At 33.9% G+C, this 27,136-nt stretch overlaps 1 pseudogene; it reads left to right on the top strand.

The window, feature by feature from the left end:
• The first annotated feature begins 9,607 nt into the window (after nucleotides 1-9,607).
• On the top strand, nucleotides 9,608-25,982 carry LOC141548596 (E3 ubiquitin-protein ligase Mdm2 pseudogene; annotated as a pseudogene).
• Nucleotides 25,983-27,136: the final 1,154 nt, after the last annotated feature.

Here is a 27,136-nt window from a genome sequence, read left to right on the forward strand (position 1 = left end):
CCACAATTTGAACTTAACTTGTTTTACAGTGTGATAAGTTGATGTATATCTAATTTCTACTAGGCTACTTTTAAAGTTTCTCATCAGTTTTTTCTCATGATATATAGACTTACTAAGTCTCTTTTAGAAGTTGAATCTTTTAACTTTTTGATTGAGCAGCATTAAGATATTATTTTACATGAATTTACATGAATGTCATTCATGAAGTATTTACCTTATTCCAAGACTGAAATGGATTTGTGATCTTAATTCTAGAGTTCTTCCAGGGATGCAGATTACAACCCCTTCATATTTATTTACTCTATATAATTCTTGTCTATATATTTCCATACATTTACCATGGATGTCTACCTAGATGTGCTGGAGACTTTCTTTACTTTCACTTTACATGGTTAAAAAAAAACAGTTATTATTCATTTGTTTATCACTTGTTCTTTCTAGGTAACTAGTACTTCTTTCTCTGTATCATAAAATTCCTCATGCTATCTTTTACTCCTAATCTTTGAAGTGATTCACTGATTGCACCTAGCAGCCTTCATGTACTTTCATAATCATTGTGCAACTGTCCATTGTCTTCTGTGTGATACTTATTTTTAATTCTTCAGAGGCAATTGTATTTCCTGACTCCCGCTGTTATACAATGGACAAATTGAGAAAAAAGGTATATTATACCAGCTCAAAACTGAGTCAGAGGCTTATCTTTATCATAGATCATCTGAATAGCTAAATAAACCTGAAGTTTGATGCAATAAGTTGATGGTCAAGGAAAGTAAATATGTTACAATTTTCTGTGTTCAAAGAAGCAAGTAAAATGAGATGATTCAATGTGTTCCTAGAAGATATTGAAAATATGATTACATTTTAATATGCCAACCTCAGTTATCAATTGCATAGCATATGCCAGATACATCACTTAGTGCGGTGGATAACAATTAAAAAGCAAACAGGCCTATCCTCAAGGAACTTGGGTTTCATGGTGTTCATTTTTGTGAGAGAATGAAACAAGAAAACGTTGGCTTTTCTGTTATAATCATCTTCAACTATAGCTTACTTTGAAAACATATTTACTTAACTATATATGTTATCCAGATGTAATAGAAAACTTTATGAATTTTTTCATAAAATTTTATGAATTGCAAATATAATCCTTCCATGAGGAATGGAACCTACCTTTTGAATGACCAGTGCATATCGAAATTGGGGAGATAGGAAGACTTATTCTCAACAATAGGAATCACATAACCAACAATCCACTCTGAAGAACAGGAGTAAAGAATGTCATCAAAGTATTTTATGGCAGAAGGGGAATAAAAACTATTTATATTTCATAACAGCAAGGGACAAAATGGAGAGGATTCTACTGATACCTTCATCGTATCAAAAAATGTGGAAGCCTTCTCTCATGTTAGGTAGATCCAATTGGTGAACTTTTTGCAAGAGTTTCACAGAATGAGCAGGGATAAATGATTGGCTTCTCCATCTTTGGAGGGAACTACTAAATTTATGACATTAAACATTTACTTAGTTTTGAAAGAGAACCTTTGAAACATTTAGTTAAAACAAACCACATTGTAGTGTTTTTTTCCAATAGTAGAACTCTTCATCTATTATCATTGAAGAAGGATAAAAATAATTAAATCTGGGGCAGTCATACTTCTTTTGCCCTTAAATTCTAGGATATACAGCCAACAGAAGTGCCATTGACTAAAGGTAGCCAAAATCTCACCCACATCCAAGCAAACTACATATGGCAGGGCTACTTGGACTCAACACATTCTCATGTCTTTGAGGTATTAATTTACTCTAATATACTAAGATTTTAAACTTATGACATATTATTTCTATTATTTTTCTAATCCTTGGACACTCATTTTTTTGTGTTTTTTAGTTATACATATACACTCATTAAAAAACACATTACCTTATAAATCATAATAAATAAATGGGTATTCATTAACTAAATGAATAAGATTTTGTGTAATATTCATTACCCTTCTTAGTTTGGTTTTTAAGATATATAAAGAGCTATAAAGAATAGAAAATCTTAAATAATTTTGCATATACTTTAATTTCTGAAGAGGGAAAAATCTTTTTTTTTTTTTTTTTTTGCAAAAACATATCTTTTTTTCTTTATTTGAAAATTGGAACAATATTTGCTCTTGTCCAGGCCTAAAACACTCCAAGAGCTTTCAAAGATGATTGCTAATGTTTTATCAATCATATCTTCCCATTATTTTTTTTTTATTTTATAATTATAACATTTTTTTACAGTACATATGCATGGGTAATTTTTTACAACATTATCCCTTGCACTTACTTCTATTCAGATTTTTTTCCCTTCCTCCCCCAACCCCCTCCCCCAGATGGCAAGCAGTCTTATATATGTTAAATATATTACAGTATCATTTATATACAATATATGTGTTTAGAACCGAATTTTTTGTTGCACAGGAAGAATTGGATTCAGAAGGTAAAAATAACAGTTTACATTCATTTCCCAGTGTTCCTTTTCTGGATGTAGCTGGTTCTGTCCATCATTAATCAATTGGAATTGGATTAGCTCTTCTCTATGTTGAAGAAATCCACTTCCATCAGCATACATCCTCGTACAGTATCATTGTTGAGGTGTATAATGATCTTCTGGTTCTGCTCGTTTCACTCAGCATCAGTTGATGTAAGTCTCTCCAAGCCTCTCTGTATTTCTCCTGTTGGTCATTTCTTATAGAACAGTAATATTCCATAACATTCATATACCATAGTTTACCCAACCATTCTCCAATTGATGGACATCCATTCATCTTCCAGCTTCTAGCCACTACAAAAAGGGCTGCCACAAACATTTTGGCACATACAGGACCCTTTCCCTTCTCTAGTAGTTCCTTGGGGTATAAGCCCAGTAGTAGTATGGCTGGGTCAAAGGGTATGCACATTTTGATAACTTTTTGGGCATAATTCCAGATTGCTCTCCAGAATGGTTGGATTCTTTCACAACTCCACCAACAATGCATCAGTGTCCCAGTTTTCCCACAGCCCCTCCAACATTCATCGTTATTTGTTCCTGTCATCTTAGCCAATCTGACAGGTGTGTAATGATACCTCAGAGTTGTCTTAATTTGCATTTCTCTGATCAATAGTGATTTGGAACACTCTTTCATATGAGTGGAAATAGTTTTAATTTCATCATCTGAAAATTGTCTGTTCATATCCTTTGACCATTTATCAATTGGAGAATGGCTTGATTTCTTATAAATTAAAGTCAATTCTCTGTATATTTTGGAGATGAGGCCTTTATCAGAACCTTTAACTGTAAAAATTTTTTCCTAATTTGTTACTTCCCTTCTAATCTTGTTTGCATTAGTTTTGTTTGTGCAGAAACTTTTTAATTTGGTGTAATCAAAATGTTCTATTTTGTGATCAATAATGGTCTCTAGTTCTCCCTTGGACACAAACTCCTTCCTCCTCCACAAGTCTGAGAGGTAAACCATCCCATGTTCCTCCAATTTATTTATGATTTCGTTCTTTATGCCTAAATCTTGGACCCATTTTGATCTAATCTTAGTATGTGGTGTTAAATGTGGGTCCATGCCTAGTTTCTGCCATACTAATTTCCAGTTTTCCCAGCAGTTTTTGTCAAATAATGAATTCTTATCCCAAAATTTGGGATCTTTGGGTTTGTCAAAGATTAGATTGCTATTTTTATTCACTATCTTGTCCTGTGAACCTAACCTATGCCACTGATCAACTAGTCTATTTCTTAGCCAATACCAAATGGTTTTGGTGACTGTTGCTTTATAATATAGCTTTAGATCAGGTACACTTAGACCACCTTCCTCTGACTTTTTTTTCATTAGTTCCCTTGCAATTCTCAACCTTTTATTCTTCCATATGAATTTTGTTGTTATTTTTTCTAGGTCATTAAAATGCTGGAGACTTTCTTTACTTTCACTTTACATGGTTAAAAAAAATAGTCATTATTCATTTGTTTATCACTTGTTCTTTCTATGTAACTAGCACTTTTTTCTCTGTATCATAAAATTCCTTATGTTATCTTTTACTCCTAATCTTTGAAGGGAGTCACTGATTGCACCTAGCAGCCTTCATGTACTTTCATAATCATTGTGCACCTGTCCATTGTCTTCTGTGTGATACTTATTTTTAATTCTTCAGAGGCAATTGTATTTCCTGACTACCACTATTATACAATGGACAAATTGAGAAAAAAGGTATATTATACCAGCTCAAAACTGAGTCAGAGGCTTATCTTTATCGTAGGTCATCTGAATAGCTAAATAAACCTGAAGTTTGATGGAATAAGTTGATGGTCAAGGAAAGTAAATATGTTACAATTTTCTGTGTTCAAAGAAGCAAGTAAAATGAGATGATTCAGTGTGTTCCTAGAAGATATTGAAAATATGATTACATTTTAATATGCCAACCTCAATTATCAATTGCATAGCATATGCCAGATACATCACTTAGTGCGGTGGATAACAATAAAAAGCAAACAGGCCTGTCCTCAAAGAACTTGGGTTTCATGGTGTTCATTTTTGTGAGAAAATGAAACAAGAAAACGTTGTCTTTTCTGTTGTAATCATCTTCAACTATAGCTTATTTTGAAAACATATTTACTTAACTATATATGTTATCCAGAAGTAATAGAAAACTTATTATAGTAGAAGTTTGATGTTTTGCTTCCATTCAAAGAATTTTGGTTTGGGTTTACGGTTTTTAATTGAAAAGATTATCCTTCATGAACTAATTTATGTTGTTTCCTAACATATGAACTCAAATATATGATGCAAAATAGGCAGAGATATTCTAGAATCAATTTTAACTTGCTCTTGAGAGCCAGTTGTTAAATTTGGTATGAGTATTAAAGCCTCAGAAATCACCAGACACTACAAATCAAGGATTTATTTTTCCTGATTAGGCTTAAAGAAACAATGGAGGAAATATTAGTAATGCAGATTAAACTGAAAAATGTCTTGCATATATTTTTGCCCAGAGGGTTAATTTTAAAATAGGGGCATTACTTGCATACTCCTTCAAATATCATAGAAAGGTAATTAAGATTGAAAAAATCCCAACAATATTAAACTCTTGATTTGTTACTTAATCAGAAGCATAAGCATAATTTAACCAGAACCTCAAACATTTTGTTTATTGAATTATGTTCATGGTCAAGACTGAATATACTTGTATACTAAGTCAGCAAATGTTAAATTAAATGATATGGCTTTGATTTCTTTCTTCTCAGAAGACTATAATTCAAAAAGTAATATAAAATAAAAGTGATAATAGATATTTAGATTTTTTTTCAACTGGTATTTTTTTTCTCTTGAAAGCATGCGGCCCAATATTTTCCTTGGCATCAGTGAAGGGTCAGCTCAGTAGAGGAAACGGTACTATGAACTCACGGTAGACCACACGGAACCTTTTGTGACAGCTGAAGCAATGCATCTCGGAGTAGGTTGGGCTTCAACAGGTTAATCGCCCTATCCTGGGGGTGGTGAAGAATGGGATGGAAAATGTGTTAGAGATGATTTGTTCTCCTACAGATTTCATGGACTTCATCTATGGTCAGGTAAATATCGTATGCTTTCACAAAGTTTGAAAGCAAGTGTTTTTGCCCTTATGTTAATTTATGCAACTTGGAAATACACACATTCTGCCTCTCATTATATATAGTATGCAAACATCTGATATTTGAAGAATGTATTAACTTTAGTAAAAGCCAAAATCTGTTGACATGGAGGACAATAGAAAGATACTAATATTAAAACATTTTGTTTTAAATGTTACGGTGTATATGAATAATGTACATGTACATGTATATTTAAATAATTCCAATTTGTTTTAATTTGAGACTCTATTTTATCTTTTCAATGATGTACCCACATTTTGTATTTCCATCTTAAAGAGATATAGCCATATACTAATTTCTGGCTAGATAATCCAAGAATAAATTCAGAAATAGTGTAAAGATACTTCAGAACAACAAAGATGATTAATAGAAATTGAATTAACAGTGAATTTCATCAGCTAAACAGCTTACTGTCATTTTATTTTTAGGTAAAGCTTAAAAATTTATTTTTAACACAAATCACTTTATGAATCATGTTGGGAGAGAAAAATCAGAACAAAAAGGAAAAACCATGGGAGAAAAAAAAAAGGAAAAAGAAATGAGCATACTGTAGACTTACAGTTAGGAAAACAAGTTAAAAATCTTGTCTCACATACTTGTTGATTTTGTGCCTCTAGATAAGTTACTTAAGCTCTACCTTCATTATATTTCCTCATTTGTAAAAAGAAGATGATATTGTTTTTTGATGCAATAATATTGATAAAATAGCTTTAAAACGTTAAAATACAATATAAATTATGTCTATTATTTATTAATTTTTCACCATCATGAAATCATTTTGACCTTTAAAGCTTTATAATAATTTGAACTTTGAAGGTACTATTCCATTCAAACTTTTCTGTCATTATTTTCCTTATTATAGACCTACTTTTATACTGTTATTCTGGTTCCTTTCTGTTATTGTTTTGTCAAGATCTTGTAGGTTAATTGATAGAGGATGAAATGTATAAATTAATTTTTGTCACGAAAATGGGGTATGGGAGTGTAGAAACACTGAACCCCATATATATTGGAGTTTTAGGACTATCTTTACACAGGACACCAAATGTTGGGGAGAAAAAATTTGAATCCCCAAAGTATATTGAAATCTTCGGCTCGTATCACAGATTGTCTCAAAAGAATTTGTAGATTTAGATCTTCTCCAAATCAACAGGAAAAGATTCTATTACTATGCCATTGATAACTTACCATTGGGGGCTTTACTTCTAAGGCTCCTTGACAACCAAGAGGAAGGCCAGAAGCTCCAGGAGAGTCCTCCCTTCCCTACCTCTGCACAGAAAAGCCCAGCATGCATTTCCCAGCCTCCTGAGTTCTGAGGCCCTCCTTTTGCCTTCTGGGCATGGTGTTTTAGGTCAACCCAGTGGCCTGACTCCTTTCTTTGGAAACCACAATCTTTCTTAAAAGTGTCCTGCTTTGCCTCAAGTACAGAAACTGTTGTACTTTCTTAGCCCTTTTCTACCTAGGGATCTATCCCTTGTCATCATCATCATCATTACCACTACCGTTAATCATCATTATTATCCTCAACAAGCATTTATTAGACAGTTAAATAATGTTAATTAACCAGGTACTATGTGCTAAGTCCAAAGGATACAAAGAAAACCAAAAACTTGGTCCCAACCCTCCAGGGATTCATTTTCTTATGGAGGAGACAATGTACGAAAGATTATTTGTATATGAATATTTTTTGTATCGACAGAGGAGATAAAAAGAAAGAGGGCAGGGAAGAATAGTTTAGCAAAACTAACATACCAGCCTTAATTGATAAAATATTCACTATTTTACACTTATTGTTCGCCATTTCTGCAGATAAGGGAGGAGATACATTTTTTCATCTGTTCTTTGAATATGAACTTGGTAAATATAAAGAATTCTTATCCTACATATAATTTAGTCAACTTGTTTATCAGAGTAATGATTGTAATATTATCATTAATTTGTTAATTCTGTTTCAAGATTCCAGAATAGTTAAAAAGTGTCACATAAATTTATACATCCTGGGAAAGTAGATGGGAGAATAAATTATTTCTTTATTTCTCAGATGAGTAAATTGAGTCACAGAGAAAGCAAGCTACTTATTATGGATCATATGCTAAGCAAATATTATAACTCAGCCGTTTTCTTTTTTTTTAATTTTTATTTTATTTTATAATTATAACATTTTTTGACAGTACATATGCATGGGTAATTTTTTACAACATTATCCCTTGCACTTACTTCTATTCAGATTTTTTCCCTTCCTCCCCCAACCCCCTCCCCCAGATGGCAGGCAGTCTTATACATGTTGAATATATTACAGTATATTCTAGATACAATATATGTGTGTAGAACCGAATTTTTTGTTTCACAGGAAGAATTGGATTCAAAAGGTAAAAATAACAGTTTACACTAATTTCCCAGTGTTCCTTTTCTGGATGTAGCTGGTTCTGTCCATCATTGATCAATTGGAATTGGATTAGCTCTGCTCTATGTTGAAGAAATCCACTTCCATCAGCATACATCCTCGTACAGTATCACTATACAGTATAACTATGGTATATGAATGTTATGGAATATTATTGTTCCTATAACTCAGCCGTTTTCATTCAAAATATCTCCAAGTGAAATTTTATCTTTCTCCTTAAACACTCCCTTTCCCGATTATCTGCACTGGTACTCCCATTCTCCTAGTCCCCCAGGCTTGCCACAAAGGCATCATCCTCACCTTCTCATTATCTCTCCCTTTCCCTCCTCTAATGCATCTTTGCCAAGGCCTATCGATTTCACATGTTCAGCCTCTCTCAAACTTTGCACTGCCACCATCTGATGCACGACCCTATCACCTCACACCTTTGCTATTTAAGTGTCTACTGGCAGATCTACCTGCTTCAGGTCTCTTATTATTCTATTTTATCCTCCAGATTTCAAAGTGATTGTCCTTAATGCAGGAATGAACTCATCCCTCTTCCTCTCAGACTGCCTTCCTGTTATCTCTGGGGCCAAATACAAATCCTCTGGCATTCTGAGCCCTTGATGACCTATCTCCCCTTATCTTCTTACACATCACACCTTCCGCCCCAACTGACTCTGATCCAGTGTTATTGACCTCTTTGCTGTTCCACAAAGAAGACATATTGACACCAGATAATCTTTCTGGCTGTTCTGCTGCCTAGGATGCTCTCCTTCCCCTGCCTTTTTCAAGTTCCAACTAAAATCACAGCTTCTATTGGAAGGCTTCGCCCATATCTCTTATTCTTAGAAGCTTGCCCCATTAATTATTTCCTATTTCTCCTGAATAAAGTTTAAATGTATGTTTGTTTGTTTGTTATTTCTCTTCTTGCCAAGAGATTGTGAGCTCCTTGAGGGGACATTATATCCCCTGTATATCTAGTATTTAGTATGGTATTTATGCTAGTCACATAATAGATGCTTAATCAATCCTTATTGACTATGAGAAAAAGAGGAAAATGTTACTATTTTGGTACTTATGAATATCTTATTGCTGCCTTGACCTCTTTCAGACATCTACCTAGAAGTGGTATTTTTGAATTAAGGAGTATTTATCTTTTTTTTTTTTTTTGGCATGACTACAAATTATTTTACAAATGAATTGAACCGATTTGTGGCTCTAACAAGCATGCATCAGTGTACTTATCTTCCTACAGGTCTTCTGTAATATAGATTATTACATTACTGTCAATAGTACTCCCATCCTTCCAGCCCCCACGCTTGCCTCATAGGCATCATTTAAGCATGATTTAGGAATAAAGAATAGCAGAGGCCACAAATTCCATGGAAGCCTCATGCGTTTATATAAGGAACACTCTCCTTATTAAAATAATTGGCACATGCTGGGCACAACCCCCACCAAGGAACACTGAAAACCCTAAAATTGGTTCTATCTTATTAAATCAGGAAAGAATTTTTATTGAAGTTGGAATTATTCCAGTTATGCAAGTATAGTCAGAGCATCAACTTGCTAAGATGAAGATCTTCATGGTAAGACGGAAGAATGATAAAATGGTCTATCATAAATTAAAGCAACTTGATTCTGAATTCTTTAAAGAGATAATTGCTATTCACATGTGGAAAGGAAGAAAATAATAAAAAAGTAGCATACATAGTAATTTTATCAAAAAGTTTAATCAATGTAAATTAATTGCCACATCAAGGAAACCAAAGAGTCCTAGAAAGTGCCATGTTTAGCATACTTTTGACTGAGTTGTCAGATAGTGAGATGATGCCTACAACAGATACAAAGTGGAGTCATTTTGCTTCACATCAGATTGACAGTGAAGACAGAAAAGGAAAATGACAAACGCTGGAGAGGATATGTGAAAATGGGTACATTAATTTATTATCATTTTGAACTCTTCTTGCCATTCAGAAGAACACCTTGGGGCTATGCCCACCTGTGTGTAAAACTGCATTTATCATTTGACCCAGAAATATCACTATTAGGTCTGTATAGAGATCAAAGAGAAAAAGAAAAGGGCTTATATGTACCAAAAAATACCTATATCAGTTATTTTTGTCATAGCAAAGAATGGGAAACTGAAGGAATGCCTTTCAGGCTATGACAGAATAAGTTGTTGGGCATGAAACAGTCCTTTGACTAAATGGAAACTGAAGCCCAAAAGTCTGACAAGCTTATTTTAAAAGAATTTTGATTCCTAACGCAAGTAGTAAGTAGATGTTACCCACTATCTTTCTATACTAAAACATACTGTAGAACGGGATTGGTGGTAGTTCTGACACTAACATTATTTTTGGAACAACCTAAATTTTTTTCTCTAAATTTTATATATTTTCTTTAAATATTGCTTTAAAATAGTGAGGAAACTCCTACTAACTGGCTGCTATTTTTCAGGTCAGAGATGACAAGAGACAACACCCCCCTGCTTGGTAGAATTCTCTAAGCTTCAAGAACAGGAAGGCAATTACAATTTACAGATGCCCCTTGAGACACTAAAGTAAGTTTACTGCATGTTTTATCGTATGCCTTAATTAAAAGGGGAAAAAGTATAAACATAATTGCCCTTTTTTGATAGTTCATTGCTAATGCAGATTTCACATGATCCATAACAGAATGGATGGATAATTTTTATAAGTTTATACTTATTTACAAAACTAGATATTTTTCTAATAATCTTTTTTAATGTTCCTGGAAATATTATGTTAATGTTTCTTCTAATATATTATTTGATTTACAGGAATGTTGTCAGAAAGCACTTTTTAAACCACATGTTTTATATGAGTTTCATATATTATTAAAATATGTGTTTATATTTACTTATTTAATAATAATACAAATATATAGATAGTATACAAATAATATATTTTAATATAATTTATTTTCATAGTAATTTCATTTTTATCATCCTCTTCTACTAGGGATCTATCCCTTGTCATCATCATCATCATCATTACCACTATGACCAATCATCATTATTATTCTAAACAAACATTTAGTAATCAGTTAAACAATGTTAATTAACCAGGTACTATGTGCTAAGTGCAAAGGATACAAAGAAAACCAAAAACTTGGTCCCCCAATCCTCTGGGGATTCATTTTCTCATGGATGAGAGAATGTACAAAATGTTATTTGTAGATGAATATGTTTTGAATCGAAAGAGGGGAAAAAAGAACGAGGGTGGGGAAGAATACTTTAGCAAAACTAACATATCAGCCTTTATTGGCAAAATATGCAATGCTCTAAACTTATTGTTCCCCATTTCTGCAAATAGGGGAGGAGATGCATTTTTTTCATTTCTTCTTTGAATATGAACTTGGTAAATATAAAAAATTCTATTTCTTTTTAATTTTCCTTTTTCCCTGCAGAAGCATTTCTTTCTATTTAAGTTGTTAGAGTTACCATATATTTTTCTTTCATAATTCTGCTATGCTCATTTTGTATTAGTTCACATGAGTAAATTTCCCTGAATTTTTTATATGGATCACTTCTTATGACATTCTAACAATGCCATGATATTTATGTATCACAGTTTGTTTACCTAATCAGTGCCATCCATTAAGTGTCCTGACTTCTCACTACAACAAAAACTATGGTTATGAATATTTTGATAAGGATCTTTTTTTTTTCTATTTGAGGTCTCCTTATGGTAATAGTGAGAACTCTGGGTCCAAGGATATAAACGATTTTGATACTTTCTTAGCACAATTCCAAATTATTATCCAGAATGGATAGGCCAGTTTACAGTTCTGTGTATAATATGTCAATACGCTTATCTTTTAGTAGGGTTGGGTTTTTATTTCTCATTTCTCTTAAGAATGTGAAGCTATTTGAAAGTGTAATTTTCAGAAGTATTACAAAAATGACCTTGTGAAATTTTCCAAACTGCTTTGTGATATTAGATAACAGAATATTTAAAATTGAGAAAAAAAAGCAAAGAAAACTATCTTGGTAGATTTGTCAACATGTATATTAGTTTTTTTTCCTTTATCCATAACACTTTACAGGTATGTGACCTTACAATAGATGGCTTACATTATCTGTCTAGATTAATATCTTAATTTTTTTTTAAGATGAGGTAAGGAAGAAGTCTAAGCTTTTTTGTTTCATTAACCTGTGAAGTCAGTTCTGTGGAGGATGATTAATTTTAGATTTGTATTATTGCACCTTTATATGTTAAAAAATGTTTTCACTTCTCTTTCCTGCCCTGCATGCAGCTATATATGTCTTTTTCTTTCTCTTTTACCTTTCCCTCTTCTTCTTTATTGAATAGCTATTTTGTTTTCTTACTCTTTTTCTTTCGAATGCGTTTGTTGCTGCCTCCTACAATATTATGAACCTTGGTTCATAAATCATTAGCTATTCTATCTGATCTGATCCCTGAAATTGATTCATCACCTTCACTTCCTATTCCTGAGGGATGTGATTTAAGTCCTACTTTCGTGGTCGGATGGTTTATCTTTACTTTCTTCAATACAAGTCTGAATTTTGTGATCTGATCCACAGACAGTTCCAGGCCTTGTTTTAACTTGTTTTTAACATAGAGCCTCTCCATGTTTGGCTACAAAGTATGTAACCATTTTGGTTTCTATATTGACCATCTGGTTTAAATCCATGTCTAGGACTGCCTTTTGGGTTGTTGAAAAATGCTTATTGATTATGAGCTGTTGAGACAAAAGTTCATTAGTCTCTCCCAGGCTTCATTTTGTACTCCAAGGTTAAACTTGCCTTGTTATTCTACGGATGATAATTCTTTTTCAGATTTTCAAATGTTGAATAGTAATTATTGAAGAGTTTTTAATAAAAGCAACATTATTCACAGGTGTCTATGAATGTATTGTTGGTTGTAGTTTTTGCTCTCTCACTTGTAGTTAGAATAAGCTTTATCGTGACAATATTGCAAATGTGTTTTTATGTTTTATAATTTGGAGAGCTCCATTTGGCTTCCAGAAAAAGAAATTTCAATTTTGGAAATCTTTGAACAACTGAATGTTTAATGCTTTCTTTTTTCTTTTTAGGCACCTACAGCAATTCCTGATGAAGGTAAGATATTGAAATATTTTTACAAATGTCCCCTTCCTTTCTATTTTTCATTTTTTTTTTATAAAAACAAAAACATATTTATAGGAATCCATCCCATAACTAATTCTCCCTTTCTATAATTTATAGATAAATTAATTTTTTATTAAATTGAACTTATAAGAAACTTAAGAATCAGTAAATTGCTTTGCAATTTTTTCATATGAACCTAGCCTTATGTGACCTTTTTTAAGTTCTGGGTCCAATTCATTGTCCATCTGTATTATCTTTCTTAAATATACATATGATTAGACAAACTCTCCAGGATACTCAGTACAATAGACAGCATTCTTTTAAAAAATGTTTAGTATTTTATTTTTCCATAGTAACAAGGAAAAATAATTTTAATATTAATTTTTAAAACTTTGGAATTCCAAATTTTCTCCCTTTCTCCTCATCCCATTTCATTGAAAGATGGGCAATTTAATATAGGTGATGCATATTTACTCATGAAATCATCAATTCTTTCTTTGTGGATGGATAACATTTTTTATCATAAGCCTTTCAGAGTTGTCTTGAATGATTGTATTGCTGAGAATAGTTAAATCATCTTACAATACTGCTGTTCTTTTATACGTAGTGCATTTCACTTTGTATCAGCTCATGGAAATCTTTTTAGGTTTTTCTGAGACTGAGAGCATCCTTATGGTGCTTTCTTATAGCACAATAGTGTTCCATCACAATCACTTGCTACAGTTTGTTCATCCATTTCCTGCTTTTGAGGACCATCACTTCAGTTTCCAATTCTTTGCCACCAGAAAAAGCTGCTATAAATATTTTTGTTCATATAGGTCCTTTTCCTTTAAAAATTATTTTTGGATATAGACCTAATAGTGATGTTTCTAGGTCAAAGAATATGCATAGTTTTATATACCTTTGGACATAGTTCCAGATTGCTCTACAGAATGGTTTAACCAGTTCTCAACTCCATCAACCATTGATTAATTTCTCATTTTTTCATGTTCCCTCCAATGTTTATTTTCTTTTCTGAGTTATTAATCATTATAATAAGTAAAAGGTAATATTGCAGAATTGTTTTAATTTGCGTTTCTCCAATCAGTAGTGTGAACAGTTTTTCATATGGCTGTAGAAAACTTTGATTACTTCATTTGAAAAATGTTCATATCTTTTGATCATTTGCCAGTTGGGGAATGTATCTTATTTTCATTCATTTGATTGGTTATCTATATATTTGAGAAATGAGCTCTTTATCAGAAAAAAACTTGCTTCAAATTTTTTTCAGTTACTATTGCTAAATACTACAGTATTTCCTTCCATTCTGTTTCCCCCTTTTTATTCTATTTTCTCTCCTTTTACACTTTCTCTCATCAGACATGTTTTTTTTTTCCCTTCACCCTCCTCACCCCTCGTCTTGTTTCTCCTTGATCATCCTCATTCCATTCCCTTTGTCTTATCTGCATTCCCTCCTACTTTCCTGTAGGGTAAAATAGATTTCTATACCCAATTAAGTGTGAATGTTATTCCCTCTTGGAGACAGTTCTGATGAGAGTAATGTTCACTACTTCTTTCTTATTTCCCCCCCCATCTGCTTCTCCAGTATAAAACAAAACAAAACAACCCCCCCAACTTTTTCTTGGCTCTTTCATATGAGATATTTTACCCCATTCTACCTCTCCTTTTTGCTTTTTCTTAGTATATTTCTTTTTCTCTCCTTATTTTTATTGTTTTAGTTATTATCCTTTCAAATTCAACACATACATCTATTCTTTGTCTATATATACTCCTTCTAACTGCCCTAATAAAAAGAAAATTCAGGGCACCTAGGTGCCGCAGTGGATAGAGCTCAAGCCCTGAAGTTTGAGTTCAAATGTGACCTCAGACACTTAATACTTTCTAACTGTGTGACCCTGAGCAAGTCACTTAACTCCATTCGCCTCAGCAAAAAAAAAAATTAAATAAAGAGAAAATTTTATGAATTGCAAATATAATCCTTCCATGAGGAATGGAACCTGCCTTTTGAATGACCAGTGCATATCGAACTTGGGGAGATAGGAAGACTTATTCTCAACAATAGGAATCACATAACCAACAGTCCACTCTGAAGAACAGGAATATAGAATGTCATCAAAGTATTTTTTGACAGAAGGGGAATAAAAACTATATTTCATAACAGCAAGGGACAAAAGGGAGAGTATTCTACTGATACCTTCATCGTATCAAAAAATGTGGAAGCCTTCTCTCATGTTAGGTACATCCAATTGGTGAACGTTTTGCAAGAGTTTCACAGAATGAGCAGGGATAAATGATTGGCTTCTCCATCTTTGGAGGGAACTACTAAATTTATGACATTAAACATTTACTTAGTTTTGAAAGAGAACCTTTGAAACATTTAGTTAAAATCAACCACATTATAGTGTTTTTTTTCCAGTAGTAGAACTCTTCATCTATTATCATTGAAGAAGGATAAAAATAATTAAATCTGGGGCAGTCATACTTCTTTTGCCCTTAAATTCTAGGATATACAGCCAACAGAAGTCCCATTGACTAAAGGTAGCCAAAATCTCACCCACATCCAAGCAAACTACATAAGGCAGGGCTACTTGGACTCAACACATTCTCATGTCTTTGAGGTATTAATTTACTCCAATCTACTAAGATTTTAAACATATGACATATTTATCAAATAATATTTCTATTATTTTTCTAATCCTTTGACACTCTTTTTTTGTGTTTTTTAGTTATACATATACACTCATTAAAAAACACATTACCTTATGAATTATAATAAATAAATGGGTATTCGTTAACTAAATGAATAAGATTTTGTGTAATATTCATTACCCTTCTTAGTTTGGTTTTTAAGATATATAAAGAGCTATAAAGAATAGAAAATCTTAAATAATTTTGCATATAGTTTAATTTCTGAAGAGAGAAAAATCTTGATGTGGTGGTGATATTAACATTGGATAGATATGTGTGGAATACTACGTACCAAATTTATCTTTTGCTTCTTAGCTCCTTCCAAAATATCTTCTTATAGAGGAGTCATCTATGATAGAATGTCAGGTTTAGTGCAGATGGAATTATGAAGTATAGACCAGATTTGATCATAATATGCAAATAAGAAAAATATATTTGGAGTTAAAGGATTTTATGTATTTTGCAACATTGTGTAGATTTGTTTCTAATCATTTCAGGTTGGCTTTAGTCAGATGAAAAAAATACTGAGTTCTCAAGAATCCCAAATTGGGCGATATTTGGATTGTTGGTAGTCAGTAAATTGTAGAGTAAAAGAGAAATCCATATTTAACTTAGTTTGCCAAAATATTTTTCTAAAACTTTTTTTCCTTTATGCTTTTTAGATCAGTGTTTGAAAATTGTTGGGTTTTTAATTTAAAGTCAACACTACAAGTATTTCCTTTTCCTGAAATATGTATATTTGAGAGGGTAATATCCAAATCTTTAAATATTGATTTTCTTCATAAAATGATTAAAATTTAAATGGTTCTACAGTGAAGAACTGGAATTACTACAGTGGCTTACCTATTATGTCATTCAAAGAAATTATTTTGTGATTTAACTGATAAGGTAATATCTGGAATTTTCTTTGGCTTTTTTTTTTTTTTTTTTTTTTTTTACTGTGACATTAAAGGGATAATGGAGTTGTTGATAAATAATCTTGTGATTGAAAAAAGAAAACAAAATAGAAGTATTTCCTGAGGTTATTTGCTGAATAAGGCTTAAGGCAAAATGTGAACAAAAAATTATGGCTATATAAAACAGGTTCTTTTGAAAAGATTTTATGATGGTTAATACCTAAAAACAAGATGATGAATATGGATGAAATAGTTATTTTGACTTTAAAACCTTAACTTTTTTTTGGAGGGGCGGGATACTTCCCTCTCAATAAAATACTGCCAGTATATAGTATCAAACTAAAGGTAGACATGTAATAATTTATTAATGTCTGTCATTGAAAGATTCTTTTAGAAAATTAAGTACTAATAAGCATAATACAAATTAAAATCAATAGAAAAATTAGAATTTGGAACATTATAAAAGTTACAGTTTTGCAAATTTGTTTTTTTTTTGAAATGACAAAAGCTCCTCAAGATGACCTGTAGTGCTTAGAGAGCTTTACCACAAATATAGTATCTGTATTTTTAAAATAGACAATACACTTTGAACAAAGTTTTTTGAAAGGAAAATTTGTGGCTCCATGCTTAAATTGTTGTATTGGTGTTTTGACCACCAAAAAAATTAGATCTGAATTTTTTTTTATCTGTTAAGAGATATACATTGGCCTCTTATTTGACTAAAGTTTCATATTTAGAATAATTTCAAACCAGATACTGTATATAATTCTCTAAGAAATGTGTAATGTATTTATAAAACTATATTTCAGATGTTCAAAGATTAAAATTTACTTTATTATCTTTGAAAGATAGCTTGTTGTCCTAGAAAAAATTAATTACATATTGTGAACTCACTTTTTCAAGTGGGGTATTTTGTGGCTTCTATAAATTTAAGACTTTTTGTAATATTCAGAACTTTGAATATTTTCTATATTTGGTGTATTCTTTACCAATTTAAATAATTTGGTAAACTTTACAAAGTTTCAGAACTTAACTTCAGACTGATGATACTTGTGTTAACTTTTTTTTCCCCCCTGAGGCTGGGGTTAAGTGACTTGCCCAGGGTCACACAGCTAGGAAGTGTTAAGAATCTGAGACTAGATTTGAACTTGGGTCCTCCTGAATTCAAGGCTGGTGCTCTATCCACTGTGCCCCCAGCTGCCCCCTTGTGTTGACTTTCAAAAGCATTGCAGTATTGTTTCTTACATTATGTATGTTTGTTGTATATAGAGAACTGATTGTAAACATGAATAGTTGTATGAAATAAACATTTTTTACCACAGACAATTACCAAACCTTTTGTTCCAATCTTTCCCCTTCTCTCCCCCCAGATGGCAGCTTGACCCACACATGTTAAATATGTTAAAGTATAAGTTAAATACTATATATATGTGTGTGTGTGTGTGTGTGTGTGTGTGTGTGTGTGTGTGTGTGTGTGTGTGTATACACACACACACACACACATTTCCAAACAGTTGTTTTGCTGTATAAAAAGAATCGGACTTTGAAATAATGTAAAATTAGCTTGTGAAGGAAATCAAAAATGCAGGCGGACAAAAATAGAAGGATTGGGAATCCTATGTACTGGTTCATAGTCATCTCCCAGAGTTCTTTCGCTGGGTGTAGCTGGTTCAGTTCATTCCTGCTCTGTTGGAAGTGATTTGGTTCATCTCATTGTTGGAGAAGGCCTCGTCCATCAGTATTGATCACCATATAGTATTATTGTTGAAGTAGATAATGATCTCCTGATCCTGCTCATTTCCCTCAGCATCAGTTCCTGTAAGTCTCTCCAGGCCTTTCTGAAAATATCCTGTTGGTCATTTCTTACAGAACAATAATGCAATATATATACATATATATATTTAACAAGCGTCACTTTGTAGCTCCCATTTGGCATAGTGCATTTGTCCTTAATTTTCCTTCCTGTTGCCCTAAAATTTTAGGATAGATGATGGAAAAAGAAAGGAAGGGAATAAACATTTACTTGTACATACAACTTACCAGGTCCTGTGCTCAGTACTTTCTTTACAATATTATGTTACTTTATTCTCACCATCACCTTCCAAGTTCTGTGATATTATTATCTCCATTTAACCATTGAGGAAAATAAAGCAGAGGTTAACCCCTGTTAACAGGGGAACAGCTGGTTACTGTCTGAGGGCAGATGCAAACATGGGCAATGCTGATTCTGGCCGGAAGGACCTTTTGGGTATCTAGAACATCATTTAAGGACAACTTAAACTCAAGCAGTGGGAGGCTGTTTTGACTAGCTTTCCTCTCCTCTTTGCCTGCTAATTGCCATGGCAGGGCCAGACCAAATGATTTCATGAGATTTATACAGACTGAGGGCTGGATGCTCCCCACCCCCTCCTCTAGGTACAGGGCTCCCTCCACTGCACTGCCAGCTGCTTCTAATTTCTATATAATAGAAACTTTGTTCATCCTATGAAGGTGCACTAAGAGCACGTTTTCTTGCTTTTCTATTTAATAATATCAGATAGTTTTCAACATTGACCCTTGCAAAAGAATTGAGTCAGTCTGGATTGGGCCAAGGATTCCCACGGCTACCTTCGTGCTGGCTGGAGGCTTTGGATTCAGAGGGAGCTAGAGACTGAAGCTGGCTGGAGACATTCTGACAGGAAAAGATTCAAGACCTTGAAGGACACAATAGAGGATCTGGACTTTAACTCCCGGCTGCATTTTGGGTATTACCGGTACTGGAACTAAAACTAAGGCTGCCTCCCCAGAAGCTCCCCAAGAGATCTCCTCCCAGAGAACAATCGCAAATTAGAGACAACAGAACATTACACTGAATTATGATCTCATCACATCATAGACCTTAAAAGAGAGACTTTGAATGCCATGTACATCATCAGCCTCATTTTACAGATATGGAAACTGAGGCCTCCTTAGTTTCAGTGAATTAAGTCATAGAAGATCATTGGATGTAGTGTGGGAAAAGATCCCGGGATCACTATTTAGAGCTGGAAGGTTCTCTAGAGGTCTAGATGGACCCTTTTAAGGACTATTTTAAGGACTATTCTGTCTTTTGTGTCTCTTTTTCTCTATGTATCTTTTAAATTTTTTGTTTTTTGTTTCTTGCTCACTCTTCCACTCTCTAACTCCTCCCCTCTCTGAGTCTGTCTGTCTGTCTCTTTGTGCCTTTCTCCTCTCTCTCCCCTCTTTGTTTCTATGACTCTCATTTTCTCTTTTTGACTCCCAGGCTTCTCAGTCTTTCTGTCTTTCTCTGTCTCTCTCTGTGTGTCTCTGATTCTCTCTGTTTATTTCTTTTTCCTCTCTGTTGTTCACTCTCTGATTCTCTCTGGCTCCTTCTCCCTGGCTCTGTATGTTTTTCTTTTTCTGTCTTCATCTTTCTGACACACTCTCTCTCCCTAACTCCCCCTCTCTGTCTCTCTATTGCTCTCTATTTTTCTATTTCTTTCTGAATCTTCTTCCTTCCTTCCTTCCTTCCTTCCTTCCTTCCTTCCTTCCTTCCTTCCTTCCTTCCTTCCTTCCTTCCTTCCTTCCTTCCTTCCTTCCTTCCTTCCTTCCTTCCTTCCTTCCTTCCTTCCTTCCTTCCTTTCCTTCCTTCCTTTCCTTCCTTCCTTTCCTTCTCTCCTCTCCTCTTTTCTCCTCTCCTCTCCTATCTCCTCTCCTCTTTCTTTCCCTCCCTTTATGACAATTTCTTTCTCTGGATCCATCTGGCTTGCTATCTCCAACTCTGTCTCTGTCTCTTTTTCTCTCTTGCTCTCATTTCCATGGGTATTTCTTTCTTTCTCTCTAGCTCTTTCTCTCTGACACTCTTTTTTGTTCTCTCTCTGATTCTTGCTCCTTTTTTAACTTTCTCTTTCTCTCTTTTTCTCTCATCCTTTCTTTTTCTTTTACTGTCTCTCACATTTTCTCTATCTCTGTCTCTTTCCCTATTCGTTCCTCCCTCAACAAACCCTCAAAGGTTCTTGATTATGTCTGAATGCAAAGGCAGGGGTGAGGGTGGGGGATGAGGGTGAGAACAGCTTCTGGGAAATACCCAGCCACTGTTACTGTTCATAAGGGTGCCCCCTTTCCTATTCTCTGTCTCTCAAAAGTCCAGCATCGATAGAGGATTATACTCCACCCTCTGCCCTCACCTTTCACTTAAAACCCACACTAACAAGAATCTTGCTTGATGTAGTATGTCCTTATCTCAGAGTGGTCACACACAGTCTCTGGGAACCGATTTTCCCAAACTACTGTGTGCAGTTTGAACATCATAAGGATAATGTTTCCAACACACCATAGGTATATGTAGATATAGATGTGTGTGTGTGTGTGTGTGTGTGTGTGTGTGTGTGTGTGTGTTTGGGTCTCCATGTGCTACCACCTACAATTTATTTTTGTCACGTTAACATTGTACTTTTGAGGTTTAAAATTTTTTCAATATTTTAACATAAATTAATTATGTATTTTTTCATAAACTTCACATTTATGTATAACCATACACATTTATTTATAATCATGTGACTTTAAATGACCTTGTATCACCAGTAAATCACAACAGATAAATAAAACCAAACTAATCTTTATGAATATATGATACAATACAAAACAACCCAGTTGTGACAGAACACATGATATAGGTAAGTAGTGCTGTGGATAGTGTGCTAAGCCTAAAATCAGGAAAATGACCTCAGACATCTGAGGTTAGCACTCTCTCCATGCCCCTATTGGTGCCTCACATTATTTGTTTTTTAAGTCCATTCAGCACACATGTATTAAGTACCTATTGTGTAGGATAAAATTTGGGGAATACAAGCATAAGTCTTTATTTTTCTATTATATCCATTTGTTTGCTTATCCATTTGTTTGCATCATCCTTTCCTAATTCCCTGCCTCTCTTCAGACTGAACCATATTGGTTTGTCAGGGAATCGAGGTTCAGCTTTTTCTTGTTCTTTTAATTTCCGTTGTTGTTTTATGTATGGTTCTATGTATCTTTGCATCATTTCATGCAGTTCTTCCCAAGTTGTTCACAAAGTTAACTATTTCTTATAGGGCAATACTATCATGCTACATTTATATACTACAATTTGATGACTAAGCAGTCTCTTCTTGGCCACTACACAAAGTGCTGAACAGGAATAGATGTACTGACCACTTGGCTTTTCTACCAGTGTGTCACACTTTTTTTCTCTCATGGCCTCAGTGCTGCAGCTAAACTGGGTTACTTGCTGTCTTGTATCTCTTTGCTTTTGTTCAGGCCCTTTTCTGTTCCCCGTGTATCCATCTGGCTAAGTGGTAAGGTGAATAATAGAGTGGTGGGCCTGGAGTTAGGGGGATCCGAGTTCACTTCCAGCCTCGGACAATCGCTAGTTGTGTGACCCTGGGCAAGTCACATATTCTCTGCCTGACTCAGCCACTATAGAATGGGCGCTAATAATAGCACCTACCTTGCAGGGTTATTGTGAGGATCAAGTGAGGTAATATTTACAAAGTATACTTAGCCTTTTACCCAAACTTTTTTTTCTAGTCTTATTTCTTGTAAGCAGAGGCCTTCACTAAAGTCTTAATCTAATGCCTTGTTATAACATTATACAATGATCCTGACTTCTCAAAAGTTATTCCACTGAGACTTGGGCTCTAGCAGATTCTTACCAAGCCGAGAAGTCTAGGCCCAAGTGAAGGACTGTCACTTGATCATAGTGTATTATCCTGGGGATGATTTTCTGAAGTCTTTTTGCTAATATCTTATTTAAGATTTTAGCATCAATATTCATTAAGGAAATTGGTCTATAATTTTCTTTCTCAGTTTTCGCTCTTCCTGGTTTAGGTATCAGTACCATGTCTGTGTCATAAAAGGAGTTTGGTAGGACTCCTTCATCCCCTATTTTTTCAAATAATTTATATAACATTGGGGCTAATTGTTCTTTAAATGTTTGGTAGAATTCACATGTGAATCCATCTGGCCCTGGGGATTTTTTCCTGGGGAGTTGATTAATAGCTTGTTCTATTTCTTTTTCTGAAATGGGACTATTTAAGCAATTTATCTCCTTCTCTGTTAATCTAGGAAGCCTATATTTTTGGAGGAAGTCATCCATTTCACTTAAGTTATCAAATTTATTGGCATAAAGTTGGGCAAAGTAACTCCTTATTATTTCTCTAATTTCCTCTTCATTGGTGGAATGATCCCCCTTTTCATTTGTAAGACTATCAATTTGATTTTCCTCTTTCTTTTTTTTGATCAAATTTACCAAAGGTTTATCTATTTTATTGGCTTTTTCATAAAACCAACTCTTGGTTTTATTTATTAATTCAATAGTTTTTTTTACTTTCAATTTTATTGATTTCTCCTTTTAATTTTTGTATTTCGAGTTTAATTTTTGGTTGGGGGTTTATAATTTGGTCTTTTTCTAGCCTTTTAAGTTGTAAGCCCAATTCGTTAATCTTCTCTTTCTCAATTTTCTTCAAATAAGCCTCTAAAGATATAAAATTTCCCCTTATTACTGCTTTAGCTGCATCCCAAAGATTTTGATATGATGTCTCAAGATCATGTGATTTCTAAGAAAGCAAAACAGAGGGCTAAGGCTTCCCTTACTGTTAACTCCCAGCTGCTTACCTCAGCAGGGGTCAACTGGTTTCTTACCTTCCCCAGGTCTTTGGACATCTCTGGATCTGATTATCTCAATCAGAGAGCTACCTCTTTAGAGGTTGCTCTAAAAAACACCCAAGTCACTCAAGTATGCGGCAACAGGTCTTTATTCTAACTCTTTACATAGTGTTCCCTAACGTTCCCTCTAGTCTTCCTTCTGGAGTTCTTTCTTCCCCAGAGTTCCCTTGAATTCCCTTCTGGAGTTCCCTCCCACCTTCTGCATCCCCCTTTATAGTCCCCAGGTCATATAACTGAGAGTGCACAAGTTTGAGCATGATCAGCAAGAGCAAGGAGGCTTTTCCTCATCAATGAGGTTTACTCAATACCTAAAATGCCCTTTTACCAGGCTCAGGCAGAATAAGCCTCCAGGTGCCTCTTATACTCTGCCCTTGAGATCTGACCCTGCCTCTAATGTCTTACTTTAGTGCACAGTCTCTAAGAAACCACATGGCCTGGCCCACACAGCGAGATTATGCTACATGGGTGAAATCATAGATCTCTGAAGTATAAGAAACATTCAAGTTAAGCCTAGTGTTCAACAGGAAGAAAAGAGATTGCTGATTGTAGCTTATCCCGCTAGTGTAGATAGAGCTAAGCAGTTGATAAACTTAGACAAGCAACTGTTTAGCAGCCCCTGAACCTATTCTAAAATATTTTCTCTTCCAAATGTTCACTTTCTGAATGTTTCTACTTCACTTAGTCCCTGAAATAACTACGGTTCATTCGATTTGCAAGCCTTTGAAAAAAAAGAAAGAAATGCAGGGATGACTCTAGGAGGTTTCCAGGGCTCAGAATCATTACATTGCTTTAATTCAGGCTTTCTTCTAACACATCTTGACAGTTGGATTAAAAGTTTTGCTTCAAGTGAAAATATCATAGTTAATTTGGGAACATGAAGAACAGTAGAGGGCACATGAGTGAAACTCCAAGATGGATCACATTAGGACACCAGGAAGATTTACCAAGAGTTGAGAGAAAAACGCTCAGGGATCATGAAGAAGATGTCAAAGACAAGCTTTACCTCAGGCTCCCCTCCACAGTGCAATGGAACTAGGCTGTCCATTAGATGATCTCTATACATAATTCTAGCCACCCTCTCAGCCTTTTCCATCTTTACATTGTTTGGTACCTAGTAATACTAAAATTATTCTAGGTAAAGTAGACTTCTCTGAATTGGGCCTGCAAACCTAGTTTCCGTTCCTAGCAGTATTTCTATGAGAACATTGATTCTTTTCAAAAAAATCGATTTGTAACAAATAACACAAACCATTTGTAAGGTGAGGAACTATCTATGAATAGAATTTGACCAGTTTCTTATAAATTGCTTCCATCTCTGTTTTACCAAAAAAGGAAGGGAGAAGAAGGAGGAAATGGCTGCTAAGAGATTCATCTTAATACTTCACAATAAAAAGACATGGTAGCTGATGGATATTAGGAGATCTTGCCAGAAATAGAGATGAATTCCAATGAAAAAAAGATCTACAACTAACAGAATTTAAAATGTCTTACTATAGAATCTCTAAAAGGTGAAACTAGTTAACCACAATTTCAGTTTCAGAAGTTAGTTGCTAAGAGATAAAGGTAGGGTAGGATTTGAGATATTGCAAAAATAATCTACAAAATCTTTTTTTTTTTTTAAAAAGCTTTTTACCCTCAAAACATATGCATGGATCATCTCTCAACATTGACTCCTGCAGAGCTTCCCTTCTCACACTTTCCCCTCCTTTTCCCCACCCAGATGGCAAGCGATCCTGTACATGTTAAACATGTCAAAATATATGTCCAATCCAATATGTGCTAACGTATTTGCACAATTCTCTTCCTGCGCAAGAAAAATGAGATCAAAATAGAGAGAAAATGAGTCAGAAAACAAAAAGAAAACAAACAACAAAAAGTGAGGTGCAAAATCTTCTTTCTATGGCAAAACAAACATTTAATAAACAGACAGAATACATTGTTATAACTAGCATTGTTATTCATAGATGTTCAAGAACCATTGAGACTGATTCTACTTCTTCTTTCATTGCAGAATTATTGGAAGTGTCCTTCCTGTGACAAAATAAATTCTCCACTTCCACCCCATTGCCACAGATGTTGGACTTTGTGAGAAAATTGGCTTCCAGAGGAGAAAGGTGAGATTTTGGATAAAGGCACATTAGAAAATCCCACACAAGGGGAAAAAGGGGGCTTTGATGTTCCAGATTATAAGAACAATAAAATCAAGGACTCATGTGTTGAGGAAAGTGATGAAAAGATACTACAGACATCAGACTCCCAAGAGAATGAGGATTATTCCCAGGCATCAGCATCTAAAAGTATCATATGTAGTAGTCAGGAAGATGCTGGAGAATTTGAGAGAAAAGAAGCACAAAGCAAAGAAAAAGTATGGGATCTTTTCTTCCCTCTAGCACAGTAGAGCCCTGTGTCATCTGTCAGAACCAACCTCAAAATGGTTGCATTGTCCATGGAAGGACAGGACATCTTATGGCATGTTTTACATGTGCTAAGAAATCAAAAAGGAGAAATGAGCCTTGTCTAGTGTGCAGGCGGCCAATTCAAATGATTGTGTTAACTTATTTTCTCTAAATGTGTTGTACTAAAACTGGAACTGTAGAAACCTGTACATGAAACATTCTAAAGAATGTTCACACATGGCTGTGAAATTTATTTAAAATTTTATTTTTGTGCTTTTTTTCTGAGAAAATGAGTATTTTAGTTATCTCTAGTTCAGATTGCTTTTTGGAAAGAATTTTTTTATTCTTTTCCTTGAGGAAAAAAAAATGTGGTTACTAGGTTTTCCCATTTTTTGCATTATTTTTATTAGTATTCATTTGTATTACTTTTAGAGACAGCAGGGTATAGTGGATAGAATACTAGTCTGGACAGATCTAGGTTCAGATAACACATTGGACACTTGAAACTAATTTGACTTTGATTGACATTGATTGACACTCAATCAATGGATTCTTATGATTTATTTTCTAAGTCAGATAATTTGAGAGTAAGTCATAAACACTTATATTGGGTTTGGGGAAACTATAGCTCATTTATTGTGTGCGTCATTAAGAGCATGTTTAATAGCCATTGTTTATATTATTAAAATATGTTTATCTTTACATATTATATAATAATATAAATATATAGATAATTTAAAATATTGTATTGTAATATAATTTATTTTCATATTAGTTTCATTTACATCATCCTCTTCTACCTAGGGATCTATCCCTTGTCATCATAATCATCATTACCACTACTACCAATCATCATTATGTTTTTCAACAAACATTTAGTAATCAGTTTAGTAATTAATTAACCAGGTATTATGTGTTAATTTCAAAGGACACAAAGAAAAGCAAAAATTTGGTCCCAGTCCTCTGGGGGTTCATTTTCTCATGGAGGAGACAATGTACAAAATTTTATTTATAGATGAATATGTTTTGTATCGAAAGAGGGGAAAAAAAGAGGGCCCAGAATGATAGTTTAGCAAAACTAACATATCAGCTTTAATTGGCAAAATATGCAATATTATATACTCATTGTTCCCCATTTCTGCAAACAGGGATGGAGATACATTTTTTCACCTCTTCTTTTAATATGAACTTGGTAAATATAAATAATTCTATTTCTTTTTAATTTTCTTTCTTCCCTACAGAAGCATTTCTTTCTATTTATGTTGTTTTAGTTATCATACATTTTTCTTTCATAATTCTGCTATCCTCATTTTGTATTAGTTCACA

Source organism: Sminthopsis crassicaudata, chromosome X, assembly GCF_048593235.1.
Source record: "Sminthopsis crassicaudata isolate SCR6 chromosome X, ASM4859323v1, whole genome shotgun sequence".
NCBI lineage: Eukaryota > Metazoa > Chordata > Mammalia > Dasyuromorphia > Dasyuridae > Sminthopsis > Sminthopsis crassicaudata.